At 42.9% G+C, this 21,421-nt stretch overlaps 1 protein-coding gene across 1 annotated transcript in view; it reads right to left on the bottom strand.

Annotated features, from left to right (window-relative positions):
- Positions 1-21,421, bottom strand: part of SND1 (staphylococcal nuclease and tudor domain containing 1) — a 957,459-nt gene that overhangs the window by 525,510 nt on the left and 410,528 nt on the right. The window lies entirely within an intron of this gene.

The following is a 21,421-nucleotide window of genomic DNA, read 5'->3' as shown; positions in this document are numbered from 1 at the left end:
AAATATAAAGATTGAATAATAAAATTAAACTCCTACTGTATGTGAAATGTGTGTCAGGCTGTGTGCCTGGCTAAATAGAAAGTGCAATGTGTAATGTTCCAACTTGCTTATGTAATAAATAAATGCAAAAAATCATTATTATTAAAATGACCATAGATGAAATATGTTCAAACAATTAAATAAATATGCAAAGTGCTAGTGTGAACACGTGAATGATATATGCTATAAAAGTGCTGTTGTGCCAGTGAAGGAATCTGTTTTGACTCTGGTGGGCTTTTAAATGAACACAGTGCATGCCTTATTCGTGCTCCTATAGTGACTGCACTCACCAGATCCTCCACCCCCCCTTGGGGTCTCACACATCCACAGTATATGCCACTGTGTAGCAGTATAGGATAGCTCCGTCTTTATTGTTGACTCCCAGATGAGTCAAAACTCATATGCGGATCTCCCCACGAGCTCTTTGCTCTCACTTCCTCTTCCCAATCAATGGTGGGTAATCCAGATGGCTCTTTTCTTAATGGTAACTCAGCCCAGGCACAGTGCATCTGGCACAGTGCAGTGGCATATACTGTGGATGTGTGAGACCCCCAAGGGGGGGTGGAGGATTTGGTGAGTGCAGTCACTATAGGAGCACGAATAAGGCATGCACTGAGTGTTTATTCATTGAAAAGCCCACCAGAGTCAAAACGGATTCCTTCACTGGCACAACAGCACTTTTATTGCATATATCATTCATGTGTTCACCTGTTTATTCACACTAGCACTTTGCATATTTATTTGTTTGAACATATTGCATCTATGGTCATTTTAATAACAATGATTTACTGCATTTAATTTATTACATAAGCAAGTTGGAACATTACACATTGCACTTTCTATTTAGCCAGGCACACAGCCTGACACACATTTCACATACAGTAGGAGTTTAATTTTATTATTCAATCTTTATATTTTTATTTTTAATTTTTATTTTTGGTTTCACATAAGGAGCACATAGGCACAGTGCATCTGGCATTTTTTGGCTTGAAGACACTCTAACAGGCACTATTTATTTCATATTTTTCTCCCCACCTATAACTCCTTCCTCTCTCTTTGGGGAGTAGAACACACCTGAACCCAATCAGGTTTAGAACAGCGCCATATCTACTCCCCTTTCTTTTTTCACCAATTCTGTTTATATAGCTCTGCCACATAGTACAGCTCTGCTCGACAGGGGAGGTGACCTAATCTTTCTCTACTGTTTCACTTTCACCTACAGATCTTCTCCCAAGCCAGTGAAATAAGCAGAATACTGACAAGCTGAACTCCGACATGTGTTTATTTTAGATATATTTTCATAAACACACTTTAAAGCAGTGATAAAGTCTTGTGGGGGGGGGGGGGTTTCTCCTGCAAGGTAATATCATAACGTGCTAGTATGCCGCATACTAGCACATTTTGAGAAACTTACCCTGAAATGAAGCCCTCTAGCAGCGCCTTGTCACCGCTGCAGGCGCCCCCATTTTCACCCAGTCTTCCTTCCAGGTCTGTGTACTGCCTTGGCTTGAATGTCTAAGTTGTGAGGACCTCACTCATGCGCATGTGCGGGAGACACTGTCACGGCGCACAGCTATGAAGAAACGTCAAGGGTATGTTGTTCCTTCAGAGCCCATGCGCCAGTGACTTCACCTGGCTGCTGCTCGCCTGAATATCTCCTAAATAGTGCCTATTTAGGAGATATTCATTTTACCTAGGAGGTAAGCTTTATTACAGGCTTACCCTCCAGAGAAGAATCGCTCACAACCACTGACAAATTTGACAGCATGTATTGCAATATATGAGAATTAAGAATCCACCTTTTGATAGGATTTTGCTATGAATATGTAAGGGTTAATGAGGGTCTAAGACTCTAGTATCTCATGTGTTGTGTGTGTGTGTATATATATATATATATATATATTTATTTATATTATTTAGGACCCAACGCCTTAATATTTTCACCGTAAAATGCAGTTCTGTAATTAAAATGGGCCGGAATGCCTTAAGTTGCTGCATTCTTTAATGGACCACCACATTGGGGACGATTTACTTAAGGCAAATAGACTGTGCACTCTGCAAGTGCAGTTGCTCCACAGCTTAGTAAACAAAGTAAAGCTTTAATTTATTATTCTGACTCAAATGCAACAGATGTGCATTTTTGATGCATTTTCTAAGGAATTCAACAGGAGATTTGTTTTTGTGGCACTTTTGAAAAGCACACAAAAGATGCAGGTAGCAGGACTCCCACCTGGACTATTGTAATATGATGGCTAAGCCGGAGCCATTATCCTGGAAGGATGTGATATGATGTGCTCCCAGGATTAGTCAGTCCGTGCTTTGGCATGGTCACCCACTGTGTCCACAGGACACAGCCGATGCCAGATCACTATCGGCCTGCTGCCAGTACCATTTGATTGCTGTGGTCAATCACAGCAGATCACATGAAAATTGTACACAATGAAAGGCTTTGACTCATGCCTTTCATTGTGTATTATTGCGATGAGCTCTGTGATTGGTCACAGTGATCACATGATACAGACAGGGCCAATCACATCTGTTAACATGTGGTTAGCTGTGGCCAATCACAGCTAATCACAACAGCAAACACAGAATAAATAGTTTTCATTCAGAAAAAAATGCTTATAATACACAATACAGTTATAAGCAACCAATCGTATAGTGTGTGTAAAAAAAAAAAAAATCCTGATCACATCCCCAGAGTAGTACAGTGTTACTATGGTACCACTGTATTTTTTTTAAAGTGAAAATGTATTTTTACATATTGTTGCCAGTGTCCCTAATCACCACCACACCAGTTATATGATGGCACTTTACTGCACAGGTAACAGTATGTAAAAAAAATAAAAATAAATACATTTTTTTAAATGTGATCGATCATTTTCCTAAAAATTGTGACAAAAAAAATTACAATTTCAAAAAACTCGCCTCTAAATATCTTCGACTGCCTACTTTCCAAATAGAGGTCATTTGGGGGTATTTGTACTGTCCTACCATTTTCTGGCCTCAAGAAATGATAGGCTGTCCGCACATCAGGATTGATCAATTTTCAGATATATACCATAGTTTGTGGCCTTTACCTTTCCTATGGACTAAATATAACACACTGATTTCGATTATTTCACCAAAGAAATGTAGCAGAATATATTTTGGCCTAAAATCATGAAAAAATATTTGCAAAATGTTATAACAAATGAAGAAAAACACTTGTTTTTTTCAAAATGTTTGTTTTTTTCATTTATTTAGCAAACCATAAAAAAAAAAAAAAAACCCAGTGGCGATTAACCACCACCAAATGAAATCTCTATGTAAAAAAAAAATTAAAAAAAAATTTCATTTTGGTACAGTGTTGCATGACCATGCAATTGTCATTCAAAGTGTGACAATTGGCCTGGGTAGAAAGGGGGTAAAATTGTCTGGTATTGAAGTGGTTAAAGCACCGCACTTATGGTGCACTGGTGTGGAGAGTTCCATAGGATTTAAAGGGATACATTTTTCTTCTGCGTATTTTTACCCAACAACGGATCAGTAAAGGACACTAAATAGAATTAGGAGTATAAAAGGTTAAAATACTTACAAGTGAAAAAAGGCTTATATTCAGACAACTTTATGATCCACTTGGAATCCACCTGCATACAACTTTCCAGACAATTTTAAAAAAAGGAATACAATACCCATTTATAGCAGAAACATGCCCCTTATGTTAAAAAACAAAAATCGTTGGGAGTTAATATAGGTGATCAAACACACTTAACTCCTGCAGACAAACTTAATAAGGATCATAGCTGCAACAGTTCTGAAACATTAATTAGCCAGGAGGCAGAGTCATATGCACCTTATTGTTCAACAATATTTACAGTTATATCTGGTTCTCAAATGATGGGTCCATCAGTGGATATGCAAATCATGTTACACATCAGTAGGACACACAATTTGCTCAGACTGGCGCAGCAGTTGAAAATAAGAAAAGTGCAGAGAAGAAAATATACTAAGCATGTTCACACTGTGTAAGCAGACAGCCACATGGACTTAGCATCCACACCCATTTCTAAATGGAAAGCTAAGTGCAGGGAGAATGGCTTTATAGTAAAGCACAATTTTACACATCAAAAGTAATAATGCCTTCTCCTTAATTCCTATGACTGCTTAATCACATGGAGGAGATTTAAATGCAAAGTGTGCAGCTTGTGCTGTGGAGTTAATGGGAAAAAATCTCTCAGGTGTAAAGAGCAAATCTCTCCAAGGGAAGCAGAGCAAGCAAGGCTAGTCAATTAGAAGGGGAAAACAAATTAACAAGCGCTACCGATCCGATACTAAGACCTATTTGCCATCTAGTGGAAAGCAATATCTATGTATTTGATACAGCAAACCAAGTGAAAAAACCACATGCAAAAGACCTGAAAAGGAAAAAGACTGCACCAATAAAAAAAACAAGAAAAAAAAAACACAAGACAAAAGTGAGGGTTGACCAAACTGGTTAAGCTGCATTATACCAGTTAATAGTTTAATGTTGTCTTTTCAACTTGCTGGCTTGTTTAGATTAGTGCTCAGCACGATGCAGTAAAAATAGCTTGTGTCTGCTCAATTCTTCTACCACCTGTTGTCCCCAAAGCTATTGTACAAAGCCCTTTCCATCAAGGATGAAACAAACCAACTGTCTGAGCCCCCCACCCCCTGTGCAATGCTGGTTTTAATGGTCACAGAGGCAAGGGGAAGAGCGGTGGTCATGCTGTGACTCTATTCATACCAGGGTTCATACGTGACTCAATGATCCAATAGGTAAAAGGTTTGGACCTTTCCTGCAGACAACCCTATGGTTCCCTTCACAAGCTGAATTTTACTCACTGCTAACAGTCAGTCAATAAAAACAAGGCCATTTAGGAAACTCGCTTTCCTCTGAAAAGAAATCCAATAGACAAACAAAAAAACATTTCTTTCTTCATATATTTCAGCTTGAATGTACATCAAAATGCTGAAGTTATTAACTTTAATTAGATGAAAATATAGGGCACGAAAACAAAATTGACTGCATAAAAAATAAACTGTACCTAAGCATTAAATTACAAAGGTTTCTTGCAATTTCACAAAAAAAAAAAAAAAAAAAAAAAAATAGTTATACAAATTAATTATTATTGGGGGGGGGGGGGGGGGGGGGAGTAGCTTGTGAAAAAGCTATCGGACTATTGAATTTATCTTTATAAGATATGGATATTGTGGATATGAATATTGTAGGTTTACTTTGCAAATGGTAACTACTCTTTATTTTACGTTTTGAGGCCCCTTTCACATGTGCGGATCAGTTTTCAGACTCCCGCCTGCTCTGCCGGTATCGCTCCGTTGATCCCCACTAAGCCAGCGGATGACAAGTACGTCTGTGCACACTGTGCAGAAATGGACCTGTCAGATCTCAGCTCTCCTCTATTGGGGGGGATCGGATGAAAACAGACCGCCTGTCCGTTTTCATCCAATCCAATCAACGGATGGAAAAATAGGATTTTTATAACAGCTTACCTGTAAAATCCTTTTCTTTTGAAGTACATAACGGGACACAGAGCCATAGTAGTTACTATGTGGGTTATAGGCCACCTTCAGGTGCTGGACACTGGCACACCCTAAACAGGAAGTTGCCTCCCTATATAGCCCCTCCCATACCGGGAGTTTTGTAGCAAAGCAAAACACGTGTATGCTAGAAAGATTTACTTCAAAAGAAAATGATTTTACAGGTAAGCTGTTATAAAAATCCTATTTTCTTTAATTGTACATCACGGGACACAGAGCCATAGTAGTTACTATGTGGGATGTCCCATGGCAATGCCAACTGAGGGGAGAGAGACAACAGAATTAGGGCAACATGACACTTGAGGAGTTATACTGCTGTCTGCAGCACACCACGCCCCAAAGGAGATATCCTTATGCCTTTTCACATTCACCTGATAGAATCTGGTAAATGTATGGATTGAAGACCAAGTTGCAGCCTTGCAGTTTTGAGCCATGGAGGCTTAATGATGCACTGCCCACGGAGCACTAACAGCCCTAGAGGAGTGTGTTTTGATTTGAGAGGGTGGAATCTACCTCTTTAAACCATAAGCTTGAACGATTACTTGTTGAATCCATTTAGAAATAGTAGATTTTGATACCGTCTGTCCTCTTTTAGGACCTTCAGGCAATACATCCGTTTTCCTAGGCTGATCAGTCGCCTTTAAGTAGACTGACTGCTCTCACCACGGATATTAAAAATCAGTTGGCACCCTTTGTCAATCAAGCTGAATATAAAGATATGGAAAAAGAACTCCAGGAGGTAATTAAGAAGTATGTTACTGAAATACAGGCAAAAAAGCAAAAGAAATATAAAAGAGATGTATTGGACTATCAGAACATGAAAGTCTATAAATGGCAAACAACTATCGCAGATATTGGTGATGTACTAGAAGACGATCTGTTGGACGTCAGCCCAGATACATTCATAGACTTGGAGCAGGAAGCATTGATTACTAACACACACCAACAGATAAGGACCAACATGGAACATCCATATAGACAACAGGGCACACCATATAGGCATCAGGGAGGAACAAATACTAGGAGGGTTAACTATCAAGAACAGGTAACATCCAGAACCCCTCAAACACCCAGATACAATGTAACCACCCGGAACAGGTTCTCACCTTTAAGGGAAAATAGGCATGCCCAATACGGGAGAGCGTATGAAGACCTTAGAGATCTGCAACAATATAGGAACCCTAGACACCCTAGGGATTTTCCCAGGCTTGGACCCCAAGACAGACCACCAGGAAGATGGAGGGCTCAAGCATACTACAGGAACCCTGGATGGAGGGAAATACGAACAGAGGAAGACCTCAAGGAGGACCATACAGAATGATGGAGGATCGACAGCCGGAATTCCATCAGTATTATATGGAACAGCAACATCACAGGGAAGGCCGGGACAGGATCTATGGAAGGGAGAGGGGGAATATACAGAGATTCGAAGAAAGAGGAAATCCACTAGAGGCAACAGAGGAAGGAAGAAGAAAAGAAGAGGAGAATACTAGGCAAGGGCATATTCAACCTCAGTGAAGTTATATTCACTGAAGATGAAATGAAAATTCTAGATTTAGGACTTAAATATGCCCCTGAAAAATCTATAGATAAATTTGAAACCTACATCGACCTCAAAAAGTTTATGAGGAAGCTTAACCTCAAGAAACTCTTCGCAATAAATAACTCAAAAACAAAGGAAGAACCACTTTATGTACAAACTACACTAAAAAACAACTCCACCTTCAATCCCCCAACATCAGGGAACCAAAGTTTGGGGGCCTTTCAAAAAATGGTCGAGGATGATTTAAGGAAATTAGAAAACCGGAATAGCCACAAAAGTAAAAATGTCTGGAAAACTAACAAAGCCCTGGGTAACAGAAAGGAAGTTATAATCCGGCCCGCGGATAAAGGGGGTGGACTGGTAATCCTAAACAAAAAGGGATTATGAAGAGGAAATGGAAAACTTGCTCCGGGTGGAGAACACCTATAACAAACCCTAAACGTATATATACATGAGAAAAAGCTGAAGGCGTTCGTTAAAAAAGGAAAGAATATGGGTATTCTTAACAGTAATGAAGCTGAATACCTAGTGTCCAGTTCCACAAAAACCCCAGTTATCTATTATACACCAAAAATCCATAAGAGGCTAGACAAACCACCGGGAAGGCCCATTATTAGTGGCATCAATTCAGTATTCTCCCGGTTGGGTGAATATCTGGATAAATTCCTCAAACCATTGGTGTGTAAGGGGAAATCCTATCTACGAGATAGTGCCCAGCTTTTAGAGGAATTACAACAAATAGATGGAGCTCAGGATTACTTACTAGCTACTATAAATGTGAATTCTCTCTATACTAGTATCGTCCAAAAAGATGGAATATTGAGTGTAGAAAAAGCCCTTCATGAGTTTACTGCTATGAAGCAAGAACAGATCGATTTCATACTTGAAGGTCTACAGCTCGCCATGACATGCAACTACTTTTGGTATAATCAAGAATACTATGTCCAAACCAAAGGAGTTGCTATGGGCACACGGTATGCCCCAAGCGTAGCCAATCTCCTGATGACCATGTGGGAAGAGGAGTACGTTTATGCCAAGAACATCCCCCAACTAAAGTTGTACCGCAGGTACATAGATGATCTTATCATATTGTGGGATGGCACACCTGAAACCTTTGAAGATTTCCTGCAGAATTTAAATGTTAATAGGTATGGCCTTACTTTTACTGGTAAATGGAACAACCACAAGATTGAATACTTAGATCTAGAAATCTTGAAGGGGAACAGCTTGCATACAAAAACTTATTTTAAGACAACGGATAGAAATGGGTATATCCCAATAACCAGCTGTCACCACCCCCAATGGAAGGGAAATATCCCCAAAGGCCAGCTTATTAGGCTGCGGAGAAATTGTGCTACAAGGGAGGACTATTTAGAACAAGCAGATATTTTGATTGAGCGGTTCCTTGAGAAAGGTTATAAGTTAGACCAACTGGTCAAACTTAAGGCGACTGTAGCAAATATGGACCGGAATAATCGGTTCACTAAATCTAAAAAAGAGGAAAACAAACTAAGCATGGCGTTTGTTACAGGGTTGAACACTCAATATAGGGAATTTGAACACATCCTAACCAAATACTGGCCTATCCTAAAAGAAGATCGGATCCTTGGAAATCTACTACCGAATAAACCTAACCTATAGAAAAGCTCAAACATTGAGGAACTACCTAGTACATAATGCTATCAATCCACCAAACTCCAAAAAAATCTTTCCAGACATGAAGGGCTTCTATAAATGCCAAAGATGCCTACCATGCAGGGTCAGCAAAAAACAACCCTGGAAAAGGGAAACCTTGGAATCCAAAACTGACCATAAAGAATACCGTATTAGGGAACTCATAACGTGTCAAAGTACTCACGTAACTTACATCATAGAGCGTCCGTGCCAGTTACAATACGTGGGCAGAACCACACGCCCTCTGTATGTATGTATATGGGAGCACATTAAAAACATCAGGAAGGGGTTTCCAAAGCATTACCTTTCACGCCATTATGATGCAGTCCACAATCGTGACCCTACGGGTCTGATTTTCTATGGAACTGACTGCATTAGGGATTACTGGAGAGGTGGAAATAAAACCATACTTATCTCCCAAAATGAAACTGCCTGGCTATACCAGTTGGGGTCCCTTGCTCCAAGGGGCCTCAACCTAGACATTATTATTATTATTCAGGATTTATATAGCGCCAACAGTTTACGCAGCGCTTTACAATATAAAAGGGAGACAATACAGTTATAATACAATACAATAGGATTAAGAGGGCCCTGCTCAGAAGAGCTTACAATCTAATAGGGTGGGGCAGGTGGTACAAAAGGTTGTAACTGTGGGGAATGAGCTGGTGGAAGTGGTAGGAGATTAGTTGGAGACGTGATAGGCTTTCCTGAAGAGATGAGTTTTCAGGGATTGCCTGAAGGTAGCAAGAGTAAGGGATAGCCGGATAGATGGAGGTAGCGAGTTCCAGAGGATGGGAGAGGCTCTGGAGAAATCCTGGAGACGAGCATGGGAGGAGGAGATGAGAGAGCTTGAAAGCAGGAGGTCTTGAGAAGAGCGGAGAGGTCGATTTGGGTGATATTTGGAGACAAGATTAGTGATGTAGCTTGGGGCAGAGTTGTGAATGGCTTTGTATGTTGTGGTTAGAATTTTGAATTTAATTCGCTGGGTGATTGGGAGCCAGTGTAGGGATTGAAGTAGAGGGTTGGCAGACACTGAGCGGTTGGTAAGGTGGATAAGTCTGGCAGCAGCATTCATGATAGACTGAAGAGGGGATAGCCTATGGAGCGGTAGGCCAATGAGAAGGGAGTTGCAATAGTCAAGGCGAGAGATAACAAGGGAGTGAATGAGGAGCTTGGTGGTTTCATTTGTTAAAAAAGGGCGAATTTTAGAGATGTTACGGAGGTGAATTCTACAAACTTTTGACAGCGATTGGATTTGAGGCTGAAATGACAAGTCAGAATCTAGGATTACACCTAGTACCCTGGCGTGAGGGGAGGGACTGATGGTTGCATTATTGATTTTGATGGAAAAGTCATGGAGGGGGGCACGGGCGGGGGGGAATATTAATAGCTCAGTTTTAGATAGATTTAGTTTAAGGAAGTGGTGCGACATCCATGCTGATATGTCAGTTAGTAAGTTAGTAATGCGAGAGGAGACTGAAGGAGTGAGGTGAGGAGTAGACAGATAGATTTGGGTGTCATCAGCGTATAAGTGGTATTGGAAGCCATGGGCAGTTATTAGGTGACCAAGGGAGGAGGTGTAGATAGAGAAGAGAAGGGGTCCAAGAACCGAGCCTTGGGGGACCCCCACAGAAAGGGGCAATGGAGAGGAGGAGACAGAGTTGTAGGTGACACTGAAGGAGTGCTGTGATAAATAGCCAGAGAACCAGGATAGAGCAGAATCTCGGAGGCCAAGGGAATGTAGTTTATTGAGAAGGAGCGGGTGGTCAACAGTATCAAAGGCCGCAGAGAGGTCAAGTAGTAGGAGTATGGAGTACTGGCTGTTGGTTTTAGCAGTTAGTAAATCGTTAGTGAGTTTTAGTAAGGTAGTTTCCGTGGAGTGCTGCGAGCGAAAGCCAGACTGTAAGGGGTCAAGAAGGTTATTTTCATTGAGGTAGGAGCTAAGACGGTTGTAGACTAAGCGTTCTAGAAGTTTAGAGGTGAATGGGAGTAGTGAGATGGGTCTTAAGTTGTTCAGGTCGGTAGGGTCCAGTGAGGGCTTTTTAAGAATGGGAGTGATCTGTGCATGTTTTAGAGGGGAGGGGAAAATGCCACTAGAAAGGGAGAGATTGAAGATGTGGGTGAGGGAGCATAGGATAGAAGAAGAGGGTGACCATAGTAGTTGTGAGGGAACAGGATCCAAGGGACAATTGGTTAGGTGGGCATCCGAGAAAATTTTTGTAACCTCTTCCATAGTAGCCAATTCAAAAGAGGAGAGGGTTGAATGTGCTGCTGGGCAAGGTATGATGGGTGGGGAAGACGTACGCACAGTGGAGATGTCCTCACGAATTGCATCGATCTTGTCTTTGAAGTGATTGGCAATCTCTTGGGCAGTGAGTGAGTTAGTGGGTAGAGGGGGTGGTGGACGAAGCAGAGAGTTAAAGGTTGAGAAGAGCCGACGGGGCCTGGATGACAAGGAATTAATAAGAGAGACAAAGTAGGCTTGTTTGGCAGCATGGAGGCATGAATTGTATTTTAGAAGGGCAGATTTATATAGGGTGAAGTCTTGCAGGCATTTGGTTTTACGCCACAGTTGTTCAAGAGCACGGCAATGTCTCTTGAGATTTCTAGTGTTGTCAGTTTGCCAGGGTTGTAACGGTCGGGGCCTAATTCTGCGTGTGGTTAGAGGAGCAAGTGCATCTAGTGATGATGAGAGTGAACTGTTGTAGACAGAAGTGGCCAGGTCAGGACAGGACAGGGGAGAGATTATGTCATATAGGTTGTCAGTAGCAGAATAGAGAAGAGAAGGGTTAAAGTGGCGAAGGTTTCTACAAGTAATTGTTTGCTGCTTGGAGGGATGGGTGGTTGGAGGCAAGGATACAGTGAAAGTAATGAGGTTGTGATCAGATAGAGGAAAGGGGGTGTTGGTGAGGTTGCCAGGGTTGCAGAGATGGGAGAATACAAGGTCAAGGGTATTACCATTGGAGTGAGTGGAAGTATGTGTCCATTGGGTTAGGTCAAAAGATGAGGTTAAGTTGAGAAGTTTAGCTGTAGTTGGGCTGTTGACATTGACAGGAATGTTAAAGTCACCAAGAATAATGGTGGGTATTTCAGAGGAGAGAAAGTAGGGTAGCCAGGCAGCAAAGTCATCAATGAAGCGCGATACCGGTCCTGGAGGCCTATAAATTGCTGCAATCCTCAGAGAAATGGGAGAAAACAGACGAATACAGTGCATCTCGAAAGAAGAGAGGGATAGAGAGGGAGGGACAGTAAGGACTTGGAAGGTGCTTTGTGGGGACAGAAGGAAGCCAACTCCACCTCCTTTCTGTCTGTTGGGTCTGGAGGAGTGAGTCCAATGGAGACCACCATGGGAGAGGGCAGCGGGAGAAGCGGAGTCAAAATTTTGCAGCCAGGTTTCTGTTATGGCGAGTATGTTCAAGCCATGAGAGATGAAGAGGTCATGTACAGATGTTAGCTTGTTACAGATGGAGCGGGCGTTCCAAAGGGCACATGAGATTGGTGGGGTGCTTTGAGGAAGCAGGGGGATAGAAATTAAACTGAGTGGATTGCGGTGGTTGCCAGAGGGGGAGGGGTATTGGATATGTGGCTTGCATTTGGAAAATGGCGGACCAGGATTAGGAGAAATGTCACCTGAGACTAGGAGAAGGAGGAGGGTGAGGAAGGCAAGGTGGGAGTGGGATGTGCATGAGCGCACGTGTCTAGTGGCCCTGGTGTTTATGTCAGTATGTGGGTGCAGCAACTGCAGGAGATGATGGGTGCCATAGTAGGGAGAGGGTAGGAGTGAGGGTGATATGACATAGATTTAAATTGCTTTATAGCCAACCCTTGAGCATTGTAGCAAAATGCTCTGGGCGTAATTGGTGCTATATAGTTATGAACACTCTATGCATGAGGCTGGGAGTGTTAACATAAGTGGCTCTGGTGATGGGCAAGCCCCTCACCCTCTAAACAATTTGTATGAGGGTGGATGATTTTCTTCACTTCTCTACCTCTCATTGCTAACAATCATTTAAATATGGACCCCTCCACCATTATGTTTGGCTAACCATACAGTTAGTTCTTAATGTCCTGGGTAGCACTCACCACTTATTCACATAATAGTGACATATTTTTCACAATACACACGGGGTGTCTCCCATATATCCCGTAGTCATTGATGCATATTTTTGTGCATCAACCTACGAGATTATGTAACGGAGATCACATACTAGGTATAGGTGACATGGTAGACACTTTCCCTAAAATGGCTGCATTGTATGTTTAACGTTCACCTTGTGTTTTTTAAATAAGGCTTGATCTCCATTAGCACACTTCTACATCTTGTATTAGTGGAGTGGACAACCTTATGGTTAGCCTACAAGCCGTGTCCGGGACTTGTTTCTAATATTCATTATTAAAAAAGAGTGTTTTTTACTATCTATAAAAAAAAATTATATATATATATATATATATATATATATATATATATATATATATATATATATATATATATATATATATATATATATATATATATATATATTTATTTTTTTCTTCTACGTTGATGTTTTTTTAATAAATTTCTAATGATTTACTACACTATGGGAGTCCACATCTCTTTCCTTTTATGAGGAACCAACCACAGAATATACCACATTTCATTTGAAGTCGGAAATCTACTATTGATATCGTAACAACTATGGGGGAGTAATCGTATTGATTGCATCTATATGAGCATTGCCCCTGTGGGGGCGAGTGGATCTGATGAGTGGGGACCCTGGTGGGGAGCACAGGGTCACCAGAAGATACTGGGAGCACTCAAGTCACCATTCAATTTTATGTCATAACATTTGAAGAAATTTATTTACATATCATATGGACTATTTATATGATTATATATGGACATTTTTTGCACATTTCACATAAACAAAGTCACAGTTTATAGTGTGTCCGCAGCACTGCGGTCTTAGTATATATTTTTTCTTATCACGGTATTTTAAAGTTAATTTTTATTGTTAATCAGATTTACAGGTACCAGATGTATGCAGGCCGTTTATGATTTCTTAGTAAGGCCATTTAGGGACTGGGAATCAACCAGAGTACGTGTAGCATATCACTAACCAGGGGGTTCCATATACACACTGGTTGAGCCTTATGCCCTCATGTTTTTCTCTTTTTTTTGAGCTCACAAGTACCTATTTATTTTGATGTTGGTGCACTACATGTTTGAATGGCATTGTAAGGTCACATACACACCCACCTTTAATACGGTTTAATCTATTTAGAGGGCCTGAGCCCATATATTTCCACATTATTTTCATTTTTCATTTTTATGTTTGTGCACTAAGTGTTTCTATGCCACTTACAGGGCACACACATATATACCCTTAAATACGTCTCTCAATTGGTATATTTAGATAGCGCCACTCACCTCTTGCTATTATATCTTTTTGTGTTAGAGACCCCCTAGGGGAGCTCTATTAGGTGATGGCAGCAAACCTACGGTGTATTCTAAGCGCAGTCTTGTACACCCGCTAGACAAAGATTATGTAGTGATTTTTCTTCCATAGAACAGGGTTCTGGAAAAAAATGAAGGTAGAACAATATCCTGGTTTAGATAAAAACCTGATACTACCTTTGGTAAAAAGTTAGGATGAGGACGCAATACTACCTTATCCTTTTGAATAATGTGGCTCTTTACAAGAAAGAGCAGCCAACTCTGATACCCTTCTTGCAGAAGATATGGTTACCAGAAAAACTAGTTTCCTTGTCAAAAAAAGGGAATATGTCGTATTGGCTCAAAAAAAATAGGATTTTTATAACAGCTTACCTGTAAAATCCTTTTCTTTTGAGGTACATCACGGGACACAGAGCCTCAGTAATTACTGATGGGTTATAGGGTATCACAAGGTGATTGGACACTGGTCACACCCTAGACAGGAAGTTCAACCCCCTATATAACCCCTCCCCTTCCTGGGGATACCTCAGTTTTGTAGCAAAGCAATATAAGTGTATAAGAAGAGGGGCGGGAGCTGTGTCCCGTGATGTACCTCAAAAGAAAAGGATTTTACAGGTAAGCCGTTATAGAAAATCCTATTTTCTTTCTCGTACATCACGGGACAGAGAGCCTCAGTAATTACTGATGGGATGTCCCAGAGCAATGCTATTTGAGGGGAGGGGACCACACAAAGTAGGGTGTAAATCAGACCTGAGGACCTCGTACCACTGCCTGCAGCACACTACGCCCAAAGGCGATATCCTCATGCCTTCCCACATCCACCTGATAAAATCTGATAAATGTATGGACTGAAGACCAGGTTGCGGCCTTGCAGATTTGAGCCATAGAGGCCCGGTGATGCACCACCCAAGAAGTACTAATAGCTCTTGTTGAGTGTGTCTTGATTTGAAAAGGTGGAATTTTCTGTTTCAAACCGTAAGCTTAAATAATCATTTGTCAAATCCATTTTGAAATGGCAGACTTTGACGCTGCCTGTCCTCTATTGGGACCTTCTGGCAGTACGAACAAAACATCCATTTTGCGAATTTGAGCAGTTGCTTCCAGATAGGCCTTGACTGCTCTTACTACATCCAAAGAATGCAGTGACCTTTCTTCGTAGAACAGGGATCTGGAAAAAAAAGGAAGGTAGAACAATATCTTGGTTTAGATGAAAATCTGAAACCACTTTCGGTAGAAACCTAGGATGAGGGCGCAATACCACTCTATCCTTGTGTATGATTAAATAAGGCTCTTTACAGGAAAGAGATGCTAATTCTGATACTCTTCTAGTAGAAGAAATGGCTACCAGAAAAAAATTTACTTTGTCAACAAGACTAAGGGAATTTGACGTATTGGTTCAAAAGGCTGTTTCTGTAAAACTGACAGAACCAAATTCAAGTCCCAGGGGTTTAGGGGCGCCCTAACCGGAGGATTAAGACGCATTACCCCCTGTATAAAGCTTCGGACTAAAGAATGCAAAGCAAGCGGCCATTGAAATAATACTGACAAGGCCAAGACCTGGCCCTTGATGGTACTCAAGGCCAGCTTCATTTCTAATCCCATTTGTAGAAAGTCAAGAATTCTACTTATGACATATTTTCTGGGATGCCAACCCCTGGATACACACCAGGAGACCTAAGCTTTCCAGACTCTTATGATAAATCATTCTGGAAGCTGGCTTTCTTGCATTGATTAAGGTACAAATCACAGGACCTGAAAGCCCACGACTCTTCAGAACGTGAGTTTCAATCACCAGAAACTCAAATTTAGCGTTTGTAAGGCAGGATGGAACACTGGACCTTGGGATAGCAGGTCTGGACGTGACGGTAGGGTCCACGGGGGACCTACTGCCATCTTTACTATTTCTGCATACCAAGCTCTTCTGGGCCATGCTGGGCCACCAGAAGTACCGACTTCCTTTCCTGCCTGATTCTGTGAAGTCGTGGCAGTAGCAGAATAGGAGGAAATGTGTAAATCAGGGAGAATTGGTGCCATGGAGTCACCAATGCATCTGTCCCGCATGCAAGAGGATCCCTTGTTCTTGACACAAAGTTATCAATGTTGTTGAACCTGGATGCAAAGAGGTCTACATCCGGAACCCCCCCATCTTTGGCATATGGCCAAGAAGACGTCCAGGTGAAGAGACTATTCCCCTGGGAATAACTGCCGGCGACTCAAGTAGTCCGCCTGCCAGTTCTCTACTCCCGGAATGAAGATTACCGATATGCACGGCACATGCTTCTGCCCAGATTAAGATCTGGTTTACTTCTCCTTGGGCTGCACGACTCCTGGTGCATCCCTGGTGATTGATATAAGCCACTGCTGTGGCATTGTCGGACTGGATCCTGACAGGGCAACCCTGTAACCTGAGTGTCCAGGCCTTTAGGGCTAGATACGCCGCATGGAACTCTAGAATGTTGATGGGTAAGGTCCTCTCTGTCTTGGACCATCTCCCTTGGACAGTCGACTGTTCCAGAACTGCTCCCCAACCCGAAAGACTGGCATTTGTTGTTACCACTGTCCAGGCAACTGGAAAAAAGGGTTTTCCCTTTTGCAGATTTTCAGGTATCAACCAACTGAGGCTCTGACACACTGTAGGAGACAGACGCATCGGGAAAGCCAATGCCTGAACCTCCTTGTTCCAGGCAGACAGGATACTGTTTTGCAGCAGTCTCGAATGAAACTGAGCATAGGGAATTGCTTCGAATGAAGCCACCATCTTCCCCAGTAGCCTTATACAAAGGCGAATAGGAGGATTTTTCTTTGCCCTGACTACCTGAATCAGTTCTTTTATGGTACTGATCTTTGCCTGGGGTAAAATACCCTCTTCTGGGCTGCATCTATGACCAGACCAAAATACTCTAGTCTTCTTACTGGTTTCAAAGAAGACTTCTCTGAGTTGAGGAGCCAACCTAGGTATTCCAGGTAGTTGACTGTGGTGACCAAGCTTTGGTTCAAGCGGGCTACCGAGCGCTCTATCAAGAGCAGGTTGTCTAGGTATGCTATTACCATTATACCTTGGACCCATAATCTGGCCAGCGGGGGGGCCAGAATTTTTGTAAACACCCGAGGTGCAGTAGCTAGTCCGAAAGTCAGAGCTATAAACTGAAAGTGGCATTTTTCTACTTTGAAACGCAGGTACTTTTGATGAGCAGGGAAAATAGGTACATGTATGAATGCGTCCTTGATGTCTAGACGCCAGAAATTCTCCTTGTAGGATGGAGACTACCGATCGGATCAATTCCATGCGAAAGGATCGAATCTTTAGGAATCGGTTTAGACCCTTGAGATCTAAAATGGGTCTGACATCCCCATTCGGTTTTGGAACCGTGAAAAGGTTTGAATAAAACCCCAATCCCTGCTCTTGCGTGGGAACACCACGATAACTTTTTGTGAAAATTGTCGCTCCAATGCTAGAAGAGAGACTTCTTTTTCTCTGGGTCTCTGGGAACATTTGATCTGAGGAAACGAGGAAAGGGGAATTCTCGAAACTCTAGTTTGTAACCTAGAGTTAATGTGGACATCACCCATCTGTCCTGGAAATCCTCCTACCAGAGCCTTGAGAACTGTAGCAGTCTTGCCCCCACCCGAGCAGGGGCACTCCTTCATAAAGAGGCATTAGCGTCTTGTCGGCTTCCTCTCACAGGACTTTGTCCCTGGGTCGACTCTGAGATTTATTTCTTGAGCCTGACGGAGGAGGCCTTCGCGACTGCCTGGAGGCTGATGCTCCTGGCACTGAGGACAGAGCCTGTTTAAAAGAGGGACATATACCAAATCCTCTCTGAACAGCCTTGCACCATGAAGGGGAATGAAGCTTCTTACAAGGTGATTCGGCTGAAATTTTTTCAACCATAAGATTCTACGCATATGTACCAACCCAAGCGCAAGGCGAAAGGTTTGGATGATAGAATCTCTGATTGCGTCAACAGCAAACACAAAGCCCCTGGTAGGTTGGCAAACCCCCGGGCTTGCTGTTCAGGTAAAACTTTGAGGACCTGTTTAACATGGTCTCTCAAGTATTGACAGACTGATTGCTGCCACTGCAGGTTGAGCTATCACTGAACCTGCCAAGAAGAAAACACTTTTCAACAGGAAATCCAATTTCTTATCAGTTGGATCCCTAGGTATCTGAGCGTTGTCGACAAGACAAGCCAGACTTATTTACGGAGGAATGGCGGCATCAACTGCTGGTATACCCCCCCCTTAGTAAATTTTTCCTCCATAGGATAAAGTGTTGCAAACTTTTTTGGGCGGAAAAAAAATGTTTATCTGGGTGATCCCACTCAGAAAAAATAAGCTTTTTCAGTAACCATAAACAGAAAAGCATGTGTAGTTTGGGGAGGCTTCAGTGAACCCAAACCAAAGGAGGGTTCTTTAACTTACTCAGATACGGGTAACCTGAATGTGGAGCAATCCAGCCAAAATTTGTCACTAACACCTTCTCATCCTGAGAATCAGAAGAGGAATCATAAGTCTCATCCCGATCCTCAGAGGGATTCCTCTCCTTTTTCCCCCAGAGTTCCTCTGTTTGAGGGTCCTGGGTGGCAGAGGGGACCTAATGCATTTTTTGCATTTTCTTTCACAGAGTGAAGATGCGATTAAGGCCACCAGTCTTTTCTCTAATCCATTAATGGTTGAGGAAAGAACCTCCTGTGTAATGTATACAGGGGCTGAAGTGCCAGAAGCAGCTGCAGCCCCTGACCCCGACGGCTCACCCTGGCCAGCTTCCCCCGGTCCTTCAGGGGGGAAGGTGCTACAGAAGGGGGGTCCTCAGAGCCTGAGGGAGTCCCTTAGAGCCCCTATGTTTCGGGATATATGTACCTCTTTTGCCCCTAGTGCAAAACACAAAAAGCAGAGGCACTACCAGAATGCACTGACTGCTGAGCAATGTAGTTCAGCAACTGCCGCTGCTACTAAGTCTCAGTCTGGTGCTCAAGTAAATGTTTGCCTGGGAATGCCTGTGTCTCCCCCTCACATGCGCCCGTCTGCTCTGTGTCCCTCCATAGGCCGTGTGCATCTGAAAAGAGTGCACCTTGTAGCCTGTATGCAGCGTGCAATGTGAGCGTTACACCAGGCCGACGTTGCATTAACGCTCCACACCCACCTCCCGCCCCCCCTCGTCTTTTTAAAAAAGACTGTTTCCCGCGCGAGCCGAGGCTCTAGATCCTCGGAACTAGCATGGAGGGGGAGGGGCCGGGGCGGAGGAGAGAGGAGGCCCGGTGGATGGGAAGCCGCTGTAATGGTGGCGGTGTGTGGTGCAGCATACTACCGCTTCCCTGTGCCTTTACCTAAGTCGTGGGGGGAGAATCCCTGTAGGAAAAAACCCCCCTTCCCACATCCTACCTGGAGCATGGCTTGGAGGAGCGTACAGCATGGACACCGAGACAAGACAAATCAAGCATGAAAAGGTATGTGCTCTTGACAGCCGCCGGTGGCGACTATAGACATAGCATACATTTACTTAAAGGAGAAACCTTATAAGAACTGGAAAAATTCTTAAGGAGTCTTCCCTTACCTTACCCAGCTGCAGGGTTCTGTTGTAACAGACCCAATCTTCACCTCTCATGGTGGTCTCCGTTTAGAGAAAAACCTTCAGAGACTGGGGCCCCCTATGTATAGGGGGATCCACAGTTCTGGCCCCGAAAAGCACCCCACCAGGGATATGGCTGAAAAAAACAAATACTGGATCCCGGGGTCCAGCTCTCTAAAGAGAAGCATTTCAGGTAAAACCTTGTTTCTTCGGACACGAGGCCCGGGTACCAACCAATTCGGCCTGGAAAAGACACTTTGAATGGATCCGGCTGCATAGCTTGCCCCAGTATAGGATATTCCTTTGGAGCTCAGCACAGCACATCTTATCCATGACCAACACCTAAGACACTGGCAAAAAAAACTGAGGTATCCCCAGGAAGGGGAGGGGTTATATAGGGGGTTGAACTTCCTGTCTAGGGTGTGAACAGTGTCCAATCACCTAGTGATACCCTATAACCCATCAGTAATTACTGAGGCTGTGTCCCGTGATGTACGAGAAAGAAAAGCTGTTTTTGTAATGCTGACAGAACTAAATTCAAGTCCCAAGGGTTTAGGGGTGACCTAACCGTAGGATTAAGCCGTGTTACTCCCTGAATAAAGCTACGAACCATAGAATGCTAGGCAAGTGGTTGTTGAAAAAAATACGGATAAGGCTGAGACTTGTCCTTTGAAAGTACTCAAGGCCAGCTTTATTTCTAACCCCATCTGCAGAAGGTCAAGGATTCTACCTATGACCTATTTTCCTGGGGTGCCAACCCCTGGTTTCATACCAGGAGACATATGCTTTCCAGACGCCATAATATGATTATGGACGCAGGCCTCCGTGCATTAACCAAGGTAGATACCACTAAACCTGACAGCCCACATTTCCTCAGAATGTGGGTCTCAATAGCCAAACCGTTAAATTTATCATTTGAAAGGTAAGATTGAATACTGGACCTTGCAAGAGAAGGTCTGGACGTGGTGGTAGGGTTCATGGGACCCCTACCGCCAACCTTACAATCTCTGCATACCAAGATCTTCTGGGCCACGCTGGGCCAAAAGAATCACTGATTTCCCTTCCTGCTTGATCCTGCGAAGAAGTCGTAGATGCAGGCAGAAAAGGAGGGAATGCATAAAAACAATAAAACCGATTCCACAGGAACACCAAGGCACCTATTCCACATACTAGCGGATCCTTTGATCTTAACACAGAGTTGACAATCTCTTTGTTGAACCTGGATGCAAACAGATCTACGTCTGGAATCCCCCAGCTTTGACCTATTGTCAGAAGATATCGGGGTGAAGGAACCAGTCTCCTGGGAACAACTGCTGGCAACTCAAATAGACCGCCTGCCAATTTTCTATTCCTAGAATGAAAAACTGCCAATAGGCAAGGTACATTGTTTTCTGCCCAAGATAGGATATGATTCACCAGATTGGTGTATGTTGTTAATACTTCCCAAGTAACTGTAGGAAGGCTTTTTCCCTTCGCAGTTTTTTGGTTATTAACCATAAACTGAGGCTCCGTTGCACCTTTGGAGTCAGACACATTGGAAAATCTAGAGCTTGAACCCTCTTGTTACAAGCCGATAATATACTGGTTTTGCAGCAGCCTC

Source organism: Aquarana catesbeiana, linkage group LG03 (assembly GCF_042186555.1).
Source record: "Aquarana catesbeiana isolate 2022-GZ linkage group LG03, ASM4218655v1, whole genome shotgun sequence".
Classification (NCBI taxonomy): Eukaryota; Metazoa; Chordata; class Amphibia; order Anura; family Ranidae; genus Aquarana; species Aquarana catesbeiana.
Note: the sequence above shows the minus strand (reverse complement) of the source record. Positions and strands in the feature narration are given on the sequence as shown.